Below are 13,861 nucleotides of genomic sequence, written 5' to 3' on the forward strand. Positions count from 1 at the left end.
GGGCTTTCGCCATACTCACTCACACCCAGCCATCGGATCGCCACACTGTGTACCGTGAATCGTCACTCGACACAACATTTCTCCACTGTTCAATCTTCCAATGTTTACGCTCCTTACACCAAGCGAGGCGTCATTTGGCATTTACCTGCGTGATGTGTGGCTTATGAGCAGCCGCTCGACCATGAAATCCAAGTTGTCTCACCTCCCGCCTAAGTATCATAGTACTTGCAGTGGATCCTGATGCAGTTTGGAATTCCTGTGAGATGGTCTGGATAGATGTCTGCATATTACACACTACGGCCCTCTTCAAGTCGGCGGTCTCAGTCAACAGAAGAAGTCGGCCTGTACGCTTTTGTGCTGTACGTGACCCTTCACGTTTCCACTTCACTGTCACATCGGAAATAGTTGACCTAGGAATGTTTAGGAGTGTGAAAAATCTCGCGTACAGACGTATGACACAAGTGATACCCAATCACCTGACCACGTTCGAAGTCCATCTGATAACTTCGAAGTCCATCTGATAACTGTCGTTCCAATTACTCAAATCCGCAGCTGAGATGGTCCCAGACCGAAATCGATCCTCTGTAATAAAATACTGTTACAGTTGTGTATTGCATAATACACTTCTTAATATTCGTTAAGGCTGTACAACACCATCTACATGAAATACTTCTAATGAATTTTAGATTCAATATCATTGATTATAGATTCAACAACATTGATTTGGATTTCAGTACCACAGATTTTGGATTCAACGTCTTTGACTTGGGCTGTGATCCTATCAGCTGCCAGTAACAATTTTTGTAACACTTTTCACCATCATTATTTGTATTCGTATCTGATGTTGAGGTGATTGCTGCCTGTGTGATGGTTCTCATAGTGATCTACCCTTGTTATCTTCGTGGTTGAGTGAATGACATTCTTCCGAAAGTCTGTTGGTATGTCTTCAGACTCATAGATTCTACAGATCAGTTTTAATAGTGGCTTCGTTGCCACTTCCTCTAATGATTTTAGAGATTCTGAAGAGGAGTTATCTGTGCCTCCCGCCTTATTTTATCTCAAGTCACCCAAAGCTCTGTTAAACTCTGACTCTAATAGTGTCTACGTCTTCCATCTCGACTCCCATTTCTTCCTCTCTCACATCCTCAGTTAGGTCCTCTTACACACGCGGGCTTCCGATTTTTCATTTATCTATCTTTTTATCTGGGCTTAGCAGCGATATTATTCTTGTACCTAATGTCGACGCGTTTGCTTTTAATATCACCGAAGGCTGTTTTGTCATTTCCACGTTCTGAATCAGTATTTCGGGCGACCATTTATTTTTCAGGTGGTTTGGCTTCACTACATTTCCTATTTATTTCGTTCTTAAAAGTCTTTCATTGATGAATTCATATATGTTTTTGAATATTTTTGTACTTTGTTTTTCTTTTATCAGTTGGAGTACCTCTCCTTTCATCCAAGATTTCTTCGCAGCTATTTTTTTTTTTTTTTGTACCTATACTTGTCTGTCATAATCCGGTCATTTCCCCTTTCAGCAATGTCCACTCCGTTACAGCTGAACTTCCTGTTGTGATATTAAGTATTGCAGTGTCTGCAGTCTCGTATAATTTCATCATTTCTCAGTATTTTAGTACCCTAACTGTATGAATATCAAGATCTCAGATAGCGAGCCAGTACGAAACAAATAAGGCAAAGCTGTAAGACAGAAGGTATACGTGCAGAATCCATACAATGGAATCCTTACGTGCAGGTGAAGTGCCCTAAGACTTAAAAAGAAAATGTATTCATTCTGATTTCATTTTGATAAGTCATGGCTGCAAAATATTGCCAGCGCTATTTACAGAAGAATGGAAAAACTGGTAAAAGCCAACCTAGGGTACGATCAGTTCGTGTTCCGGAGAAATGTAGATACACCCGAGGCTATATTGACCATACATCTTACCTTAGAAGAGAGACTAAATAAAAGGGCAAACCTACGTTTTACATTTTAGAGAAATCTTTTGACAATGTTGACTGAAATATTCTCTTTAAAATATTGAATGTAGACTGGGTAAAACACAGGTAGCGAAAAGCTATTTACAACTTGTACAAAAACCTGACTGCAATTATAAGAGTCAGAATACGTGAAAGCGAAAGCACGAGACACAGCTGCATCCTCTTCCCGATGTTATTCAATCTGTACACTCGGCACGCAGTAAAGAAAACCAGGGATAAGTTTTTAAAGGGAAATAAAGTTCAAATAAAATAAATAAAAACTTGTAGCAAATTTGTCAAATAAAGACATGGTTGAAGACCGTGACTGTCATGAGGAATAAACTGTTGGTTGCGTACAACAACCAGCCAGTCTATGGCTGGATGCTCTACACCATCAACAGCTTATTGAAAACTTCGAGGTTTGCGATTACACTGTATTCTGTCAGAGACGGCAAAGGATTGCGAAGAGAATTTGACGGTATGAATAGTGTATTGAAAAGAATTGGTCAGATGAATATTAACAAAAGTAAAAAAAAAAACGCAAATGGAATGTAGTCCAATTAAATCACCCACTCCTGAGCAAATTAGATTAGGAAACGATACAGTAAACATAGTAAATGAGTTTTGCTACTTGGATAGCCAAATAAATGACGATGGCCGTAGTAGACAGGGTATAACATGGAGACTGTCATTATCAAGAAAAGCGTTTCTCAGAAATAGAAACTGATTAACATCCAATACAAATTTAAATGTTAAGAAGTTATGTCTGGCTGTATTTTTCTGCAGTGTAGCCTTGTGAAATGTGGGTGTTAAGGAACTCAGAGGAAGAGAGTAGAAGCTTTTGAAATGTGTCGCAATAGAAGAACATTGAAGATTAGGTGGGTGGACTGAATAACTAACTACGAGATATTGAATCAAACTGGGAAAAAGAGGCATTTATGGAACAACTTGACTAAAAGGAGAGGCCACTTGATAAGACACATCCTAAGGCATCAAACAATAGTTCATTTTATCATGGAGGAAAGTGTATGTGTATGAGGGGAGGAAGTAAGGAAAGGGGAGGCTAAAAACTGCGGTGTGAGACCTAGGCACTAATATAATAAGCAGGTTCAGATGGACGTAGGCCGCAGTAATAATGGAAAAACGGAAAGGCTTGCACACAATTGACTTGGATTGAGAGCTGGATCAAACCAGTCTTTGAACTAAAGATGACCACAACAGGTACTCTTTGGCACAAAATGTTATGGTGAGTTGAGAGGTATACATATATATGTGATACAGATGCAGCGGTGATTGCAAAATCTTTTTATTCAGTATTGGTGGCTGTATTCGTAAATAATGGCTGGACGACTTCTGTCTCATTGAAGGTTTATTTTTGGTGGATTTTGAAGAACTGGGTAATGAGTCATCAATGAAATGCCAGCTTCGCTATGTTACAGTGAAATCATCTACATATATCTACTTTTGAGCTTACAGTATCAAAAAGACTGACATGTTACCCGAAGTAGAAAGGAAGAGTCTCATCCAACTGTAAGTTATAGTAGGGTGCAGCAGACTTGTAGCAAAGAAACAAAGTACTGGTCGGTATTAAAAGAGAGTAGGAAGAAAAGAGTCCTGCTGCGAGGTGTTAGCTATGGGAAGGGTGCAGGGCAGATGGCACAGAGCAAATTGGAAACAGGGTATAACAGCTCAAATATGATGAAAGATGGCAGAGGACATACGGTATCTCAGAAAAGAGTTTCACAAGAGGGTTCAGGTTATTATAGTAGGTGGAGCAAGGAACAGCCTGGCTAAAGATGGAAATTACAGCGTTAGGATTGACCTCCATGAAGCAGGGTAGCAACTATGCGCACAAAGGTGAGTTTGTGGAGACCCTGCAGCTCCATAACCAGCCCTGGGCTACAAACAGTGTGATCGCAGATTTCAGCAGGCTGCTGTTGCTGATCAGAAATGAAATTGTACATGATTGCAGTGCCTATTGCTGCAGTTGGGATATGGGGATATACTAGACTCGGCCTACACCTGAAGAAGAGAAGGACAGGTATATTGGCTGAGCTTCTCACAGAAAATGTATGCAGGCCACCATCACACTCTGCAAGGTACTTGTGGTTACTGCAATCAGATACAGACTTTTTAGTTTAGGACCAGCATTCAGGAACCCTGCTACAAAGGAAGTTAAATAAAGAGAAGAGTCACACAAAATACTTAAGAATGCACAGAAAAGTAACGTAAGAATATTAGAAGACTCGGTAATTACGTAGAAGAGCTTTCTGATCGCTTACAAAATTTAGAAAGCTCCGAGAAGATAAACATTATGTGCCTATTGGACCACCAAATAACCACAGAGATAGATAAGTTACATATGAAAGATTATACACTAGCATCTTATTCATATAGAACTAATATGGGAAAAGGCGGTGTTATTACATATATTAATTCAGAAAACAAGTTCAAAATTTTGAGACGGATAGATTTTGTAGCGATCAGCAGATAGAAGTGCATGCTTGTGAATTAATACTAGAAAATAGTTTATTTTTAATTGTAACTGTATATAGATTCCCACAGGATTATTTTAAACTATTTGAGAAATTCAAATTCCTTACTGTGCCAGCTACCAGACAGCAGCAAGCAGTTAATAGTCTGTGGTGATTGAAATGTTGATTTGCTAAAGGATTATGATAGCAAAAACGATCTGGCAATCTATTTTGGAGCCTACATTTTAATCTGAGTCATTAACTTTCCAACATAGGTGGATATAGACAGTAGGACTTTCATAGATAGTGTTATCTTGGATGAAGCTAAAAGCAAGGAAGTAACTGAATGCCCAGTAACAAATGTTCGCTCTGATCATGACGCTCAATCAGCATAGATGAGATAGTGCTTCACAGTGTGGATACTTCCAGTGGATGTCTGTCAGAATAATTATTGACTTCAGAAAACATTTTTAAGAATAGTTAATAGGAGATAACCTGGGACGAAATTGATAATGAAACAAATGCTGACATAAAATTTAATCTATTCCGTTATAAATTGACATCGTTATTTGAAAATAGATTTATGTATCAGCTAATAAGGAAGAACATTACTGGCCACATAAAAGACCATAGATCACTAGAGTGATTAAAGCACATTGTGAAAGGGAAAGGGAATTATATTCGTTGTGAAGGACAAGGAAAGATCCTGCACTAGTTACAAACTAAAAAACGTACTCAAAATTACTAAGAAACATTATTAAAAAATCAAGGAACATGTCACCAATCAGAAATTCTTAAGGCTATGTGGAATGCAGTGATACCTGAGACAGGACAACTGGCCAAAGAACAGGGTAACATCACTGTTCACTTGAATGGAAGGGCAATAAATGAGTCTCATATAATAAATGTGTTTAATTATTGTTTCTTAAATGTAGTAGAAAGTATAGGGACAAACAGTTCAAGAGAAAAAGCACAGCAATATGTTGACAAAGCAATTCTCATAAAATTGTCATTTAACTGTCCAACCAACTTCTTCTTCTGAAATTAAGAATATTATATATACCCTCAAAAACAAAAGCTCAAATTGATTTGATGATGTTTCTACTAGAGTATTAAAGAACTACTCCCATATAACAAGGTATGTCTTATCAGAAGTATTTTCACGTCTCTCTGAAAAAAAAACTATTGCTGTTGCTGACTGCCCTTTCGTTAATTGTTGCTTTTATAAAAATTGTTTTTGCTCCTTCTGGTTTATTTAATTATTTTTAATTATTATTAACGTAACAACGCATATATGGAAAGAGTGACGTGAAATTCTTTTAACAATGCTGTGCTTTTAATTGCTTTATCATCGTTACCCTTTTTTAGCAAAATAAAATGATGGAAGTATTATTGTTCTGAATCTGGCCTACAATTTAAAGAACGATTTTTTAGTAACTGCAACTCATGCTAAGTATCAATATATCTTTCCTACTTCGTAATTATTCAAAGTTGAAATTAATGTCCTATGATCACTGATGTTACAGTTCGTACGATCGTTCACAAATACAAGTCTGCAGTGGATTTTATTTCTTACTAAAATGCTATTTCATACCACGGCTAGCCCAAGAACATGAGACTCTCATTAAAGAAAATTACGTATTCACTATAAAATTTAGCCAGATCAGAACGGAGCACAGCAAGTTTCCTATCAGATTCTTTAGGTACATAAAATTATTTGCACTGAAAATTATATCCTATCAGCAGCCCGCGTCAACCTGCAACACATAAAATCTGCTGATCTTCACTGCCAACCTGGGAGCTAAAAGAAATAATATTATTTTTTACTATTATTTTACCGCTTCCTTGCGGTATACTCGACTATATTGTAAGTCGTTTAAATACGCCGCGGCAGCGGCTCTTCTTTCTCCACACAGCTCAGCTCCACAGATAATATTTTTATATGGCTGAAAAATATCTTAACAGGATGGGATAATAGGCAGGCACACTTTAACATTTAAGTAATACAAGTTTTCATTTAAACAACTCTATTTAAACATTTAAATATCTTAATAATTACAGACCTGTGTACATTCACGCGCAATGGCGTCCAATTCACAATCTCGACAAAAGAATGCTACCTTCGCGCTCTCTACGACAACAACAGGAGATCTTTATCTCGCAGCTTTCAGATTAAGAAGACAAAGACATTGCTTTACATCATGCCTTATATACAAATTCATTTGGTGATCTTTGTACAACATTTATCTTCTGTGTCGGTCTTATTACTCGCCGACACAGACGTTCTCAAAAATAAAAAATAAAGAAAATAATACATAATTTTACATAATGACACAATATGACACATCTAATATTTTAATTATTACATAATATATTGTCTTTGTTTATTACAAGACGTTACACTGCCCCCTGGCAGCATTTGACTAACGATGAAAATGTTCGGCAATATGCTGCCACTAACGTCTGTCGTGTTTATGGTTTATTACTTTGGTTGGAACATTCACTTTACACTACTCAGTTCTTTTACACTGTAGGTTTAATTACACTTCGTATACTGTTCTTACACTTTGCGAGGTGACCGTCAACCTAGTCCCAGGGTCATTACATTTATTTGGCTCCCCCATTCGGGCTACGTGCGATCAGAAAACCTGGGAAAACTGCGCCGGAGCCATGGTCATCTCACGAAAAGTTTAGACTCTATTCAATGTCCACATATAACAAAGGCTATTTGTGATAGCATGCTACACTTTTAGTCTCTTTGTTATCAATATACTACTTGTATTCTGGATTGTTATGAAAGTCACTTATTACACATTTTTACAATAGTATAATGAACCGTCTTTGCACTTACTCGCGACAGTTGGTTTAAAATGTCTAGCATTCGTGCGAGTATCTTTCATTAACATGACGCAAACATATTATATCGATACATCACTAAATCCATGAATATTGTGAGTTCGTGTTGGATAACAACAAAAAAAATGTTTATCACGTCATTGCGTGTCCATTAAACACCATTCATGTTAGCACATTATACATATAGTTAATAGTTCATTTGAATGACAACAATGTGGTATGGAGCTGGCGGCGCGAAGCAATTGTTGAGTAGCGTCGTCTGGAACGCCGCGTACCGACGGCCGCTGGGTTCGACGACCGGCTCTCAATAACAGTGAGGTCGTGCTAGCGTGGCGCCCAAGCAGTCGCGAACCGCGCTGAACCATTCGCTGTTGTCGGCGAGTGGCAGTGGTTTACCGCAACCGGCTGGATGGCGGCTCGGCACTCGTCTCTGCTTCTCCGCATGGCTCCCCGTCGTGGCGCATGAAACAAACATTCCACAACGGTGTACTGTCTTTAAGGACACAGATTACTAGCTGTGGAAGAAGAGGCAATTTGTTAAAAGCGTTTATTGTTCAGTAAGCCGTCGCTTCACTGGTATGCACAGGATGTTTTGGCGTGATAACAGGTTTTTTGTGGCATCGTGACACTGGTATTCAGAGTTCGTCACACGCACATTGTACTACACGTTTTCATTCACTTCCACGGTTGATGCACTGCCAGAGCGTCTTTCAACACGCGAAAATGGTTCGTTACACTCATACTACATGTCTCCGTTGAGCGATGTTTGTGTAAATCGTCTCCGAACGGATCAATAACTACTGTTTTTATACACTGTCTATTGTTCGTTGAGCGCTGCACTAGGACAGTCTATCACTCAACACTAGATTTATCGACGTATATATTGGTGCAGATACAACAGTCATTTTCTGTCCCTACTACACACAATATTCCGTCCTGTCCTTAAGTGTTTATGCACACAGTTTATTTTTTAACACCTTTTAACTGTTCTTTGCTTAGTCACTCTGATTTACATAGCATTTATTTGTTTTCACTTTATCACAACATACTCTTCATATTGTTGTTAGGCGTATTTGTCCCTTTTGTAAAATTTTTTTTTAACGGTGTGTGAATTTTTTTTTTTTTTATACATATTTTTTTTTTTTTTTTTCTTAGTGTAGATTGCCTGATTATCACCCATCTATCAAACAGATTTTACCATGTGCATGACAGCTTGACTCGGGCATATTGTTCAATAAATACTTCGTTCAGCAATAACATTATTTTTAATGATTTTTCCTATATGACTACAGTGTAGGTTCTGCATTGTCTGACTTAACTCGCGTATCGCGTAATGAATATTCAAGGTCGTGTACCAAGTACACAGGCTTCAATTGAAGCATTGCTACATACAGAACGGAGTTTCCACGGAACGGGCTCGTTTTTAATTAGGTTCTGCTCCAGTGTCGTTCTCAAATCACTACTGGCAGCCAACATCACATTACATCATTGTTGCATATTGCAAAGTCAATGTCTGGCTAGTAAAGACTCTCTCTCTCAGGGTTTCTTATCCTAATACAATTACAGCAATTCCCTTACTCTATAAGATTGCATCATTGATTGCACTTACACACTACACATAGAAAATGGTTCAAGAAATTAATCCTTTATACAACAAGAAAATTGTTCATTTTTTAATAAGCACATAATATCTTAATGACTAATTGTCTGTAAACAAAATCTGTCCTGTGTAAGCTATTGCTCACTTTCTGATTCCACTTCCTCCCAACTTCATTACACACAAATTTCTTTCTAAATACTAACACACTTATATTCTAAAACACAATTAAAATCTTCTTACACCTATTACTCTTTCTATGTTATGTGTCACTGAATAAATAACTTCACGTCTTTACGTGGATATAATCCTTTGATCTTCCCCGTATGGGGATGTGCTAACAAATAGCTACTAATTCCCTCCTCGACCAAGGGATGGAGTAGGTTGCGCGACAGTATGTATTATGGGGTATCACCTCTATGTGATAGTGGTACCCTTTGACTATTCCTGGACGGTCGGTAAATACCATAGTATATTCCGATAGCAGCTGCGTCAACTGTTGCTTTTGCGTATCATTTAAACCTTCCGATTCGTGCACTTTAGTCTGAAATGCCTCAACATTTGTTTCGAAATTTTGATCCTCTAAATTCGGGTAATAGAGGTCTGTTGCATGTGAAAAATCATCGATGTGTAGTACCCAAGGGTTCCTACCTTTGATATCGATTCGATTACAGTACGGCACAAGTACCTCCTTCGATTTCATCATAGATAATTCAATCCTTCTACCCCTATTAATTATGCTTAGTTTCCCCCCGGAGAGGTCGATCAATGCGTCCCTCTCACGGAGAAAATCTACTCCCAGAATGCAGGCCACCTTCAATCCTTTAACCACGAGGAACGAGCTCACTATGGCTTCGCCCTCCTTATAAATCTCCACCTGCACCTGGTACTTAGCTGATTGGCTCTGTGCACTAATGGCTCCAGACACCTTACAATTATTAACCGGGAAGGTCGGAATACTATGTCCCTTTCCCAGTGCTTTAAATAGCTCCATACTCATCACACTTACTGAGGCACCTGTGTCGATAATTATGTTTACTGCAACATCATTGATTCTAGCTTCAATGATAGCTTGCACATTTTCGTTATTATCCTTCTTACATTCGTGCGGTTCGTTCAGCAGATCTTTATCCATACTGACACCTTCGTTGTATCGCAGCATGCGTATCCCAGGTCTATTACTGTTATTACTCGAGTTGCTCTCACTCCATCCCTCGGCCGTCGATGGAGAGCATATCGAGGCCGATTCTAGTTTGTTGGATTAGTTACTTGGGAGGTACTTGGACGGCTATTGTCCGCGACCTCCACTATATGTACGTTCTGATTTGTAGGCCGCCACGGCTGCGCAATAGGCGCGTTTTGCGGTGGTGGTCTATTGTTGTCATACCGGTCACTAGCCTGTCGCTCTGGGCTTCTACACTGATTCTGTTGCCAATTTCGATTACTATCATTATAATTATTCTGCCACTGACCTCGCGCATTTTTCCAGCGGTTGGTCCCTGATATTCCGGATTCGTATCTGTCGTCAAATCGACGCTTTTTGTTATAATTTGGTTGTCCATACCCGTTTTGGCCTCTACCGTTACTACCATTTTGCGATTGTTCTTGTCGCTTGCTACCACCCCCACCATTTCTATGGTTGTGGTTCTGTGCACTACTGTTTCTGTCGTGATTACATCCCGACCCATTATTCCGCAAATGGTCGCACGCCGATTTTACGTCTTCCTGTATCAAATCTATGGAATCTAGGACCGACAGGAAGTTTTCCATGTCGCTTTCTGGTACATGTATTAACTTCTCCTTGATCTGAATTGGTAAATGGGATTTGAGTAGTCTTATTATGTCTCTCGGTGATATAGGCTCGTCCCAGTAGCGTGTTTTGTTTATATATTTTTCAAAGTACCGCCTCAAATTCCCAAGACGGGGTGAGTACGGTTCGGGATTATATACCTCTTTTCTTAGTCGCTCTTGTATACAAGGCGACCAATATTTCGATAAAAATGCCCTTTCAAACTGTTCGTATGTCTTGCAGCTGTCTGCTACTTCTGTAGCCCACAGTGCTGCGTCACCTTGAATGTACGACATTACGTATTGTATTTTCTGTGTTTCGTTCCATACACTGGGTAAGATATTTTTAAAACTTTTTATAAATACCACTGGGTGTACTGATTTCCTTTCAGTAGTAAATGTTTGAAATTGTCTATTTTTAATTAAACTTTCTTCCACTAATATTTTTGAGCTACATGGGTTTGCTGCTGGGACATATGCTGTGTGCTCCGAACCGGAGCTACAGCTCTTCGCATTATCGACTACAGATTCCCCATTGTTGTATCGCATATAAGTTTGTGCGTTGCCAAAACCATGGGCTGTTGGCGACAGAGGTTCCTGTTCCACTTGTTTCCTGGTTTGTGCTAAACCCTTCTCCAGATCGGATATCCGTTTGTTAACATTCACTTGCCACTGCGGAATATCCTCACTGAGTATTTGTTTAATGGTTTGCACATCGTTCTGTACCTGACTATTTACGGCGGTACTGAACGATTCTGAATCTCTATTTGCTATTGCTGCTTCTACTTTAGAATTAATATTCGTGTCAATCTCAGTCTCCTTCACTTCTAGCCATGAGTTAAATTCTGTTTCAATTTTATTTGCCTGTTCATTCCACTTCTGCTCTACAAGCTGTGTGGAATCTATTTCTAGCTTTTCTACTCTGTTGGCTAAGACACCTATTTCATCTACCATGTTAGTGTTTGCTACTTGCAGGTGGGTGACCTGTTCAGTCAGCTCCTGCACGGCCTTAGGTATCGACTCGTAATTCTTTTTCATATCTGCTATCTCTTTTTTCATACTTTCTATCGATTGCACAAGTTGCTGGTCTCGCTCAGCTTGCTGGCGATCTCGCTCGGCTTGCTGGCGATCTCGTTCAGCTTGCTGTTGCGCAAATTTTGCCTGGTAATCTAGCACACGCTCTAATATAGTCTGAATTGAATACCCACCAGGCAGATTACCACTCTCTGGTTCCTGCTTTTCTGGTGGTGGTACAATTTCTTTATCTACATCAACTTGATGACTAGTGGGCGGTGGCACTACTTCCTGTGGCCCTGCCCCCACATTTTCGCCAGTTATATCTTCAAAGAGAGTACTAGTACTACTTGAGGCACCCGGTTCCACATTTCCTTCACTAGCTAATTGTTGTTCTTCAGTATCCATATTGCTTGGACGTTGACTACGCAACTTAACCATATTCCTAAATTGCTTACTAAAACACAAAATCTAAAAGTTTTTCCCCTTGCACACAAAATACATCACTTTATATACACTACACTGCACACTAAAAATTACTATCTACATCAACTTTGTCCTGTCACAAATACTAACATCAAACTACATACAGTATGCACACCACTAGCGATATGAGATTACTTCACTGGAGCTCAACTTCTACAAACAGGACAACTACACTGTAGTCTTACCTTTAGTTTCTATTATCTCGGGGTCCGGCTGCCCCCGGATTACGTAGTCGTTAGAGCTTCTCAGTACGATCAGGATCGTCTTCTCAAACTCGCTTGCAGTAGTACGTTTTGTCATGTAAGAGTGTTTGAACATTCATTAATACATAGCATAGATCATGATATACATACATTTAACACTAAATACATATACATATACACCTACATAGCAATAGACACTGAAAGAAAATACATAAAATTTTATAATTGTGGCCACTGCAAATTCGCGCCCCACGTTTTTGGGCGCCAGTTTCACGTCTCTCTGAAAAAAAAACTATTGCTGTTGCTGACTGCCCTTTCGTTAATTGTTGCTTTTATAAAAATTGTTTTTGCTCCTTCTGGTTTATTTAATTATTTTTAATTATTATTAACGTAACAACGCATATATGGAAAGAGTGACGTGAAATTCTTTTAACAATGCTGTGCTTTTAATTGCTTTATCATCGTTACCCTTTTTTAGCAAAATAAAATGATGGAAGTATTATTGTTCTGAATCTGGCCTACAATTTAAAGAACGATTTTTTAGTAACTGCAACTCATGCTAAGTATCAATATATCTTTCCTACTTCGTAATTATTCAAAGTTGAAATTAATGTCCTATGATCACTGATGTTACAGTTCGTACGATCGTTCACAAATACAAGTCTGCAGTGGATTTTATTTCTTACTAAAATGCTATTTCATACCACGGCTAGCCCAAGAACATGAGACTCTCATTAAAGAAAATTACGTATTCACTATAAAATTTAGCCAGATCAGAACGGAGCACAGCAAGTTTCCTATCAGATTCTTTAGGTACATAAAATTATTTGCACTGAAAATTATATCCTATCAGCAGCCCGCGTCAACCTGCAACACATCATAAAATCTGCTGATCTTCACTGCCAACCTGGGAGCTAAAAGAAATAATATTATTTTTTACTATTATTTTACCGCTTCCTTGCGGTATACTCGACTATATTGTAAGTCGTTTAAATACGCCGCGGCAGCGGCTCTTCTTTCTCCACACAGCTCAGCTCCACAGATAATATTTTTATATGGCTGAAAAATATCTTAACAGGATGGGATAATAGGCAGGCACACTTTAACATTTAAGTAATACAAGTTTTCATTTAAACAACTCTATTTAAACATTTAAATATCTTAATAATTACAGACCTGTGTACATTCACGCGCAATGGCGTCCAATTCACAATCTCGACAAAAGAATGCTACCTTCGCGCTCTCTACGACAACAACAGGAGATCTTTATCTCGCAGCTTTCAGATTAAGAAGACAAAGACATTGCTTTACATCATGCCTTATATACAAATTCATTTGGTGATCTTTGTACAACATTTATCTTCTGTGTCGGTCTTATTACTCGCCGACACAGACGTTCTCAAAAATAAAAAATAAAGAAAATAATACATAATTTTACATAATGACACAATATGACACATCTAATATTT

This window comes from Schistocerca nitens, chromosome 4 (assembly GCF_023898315.1).
Source record: "Schistocerca nitens isolate TAMUIC-IGC-003100 chromosome 4, iqSchNite1.1, whole genome shotgun sequence".
In the NCBI taxonomy this organism is placed as follows: domain Eukaryota; kingdom Metazoa; phylum Arthropoda; class Insecta; order Orthoptera; family Acrididae; genus Schistocerca; species Schistocerca nitens.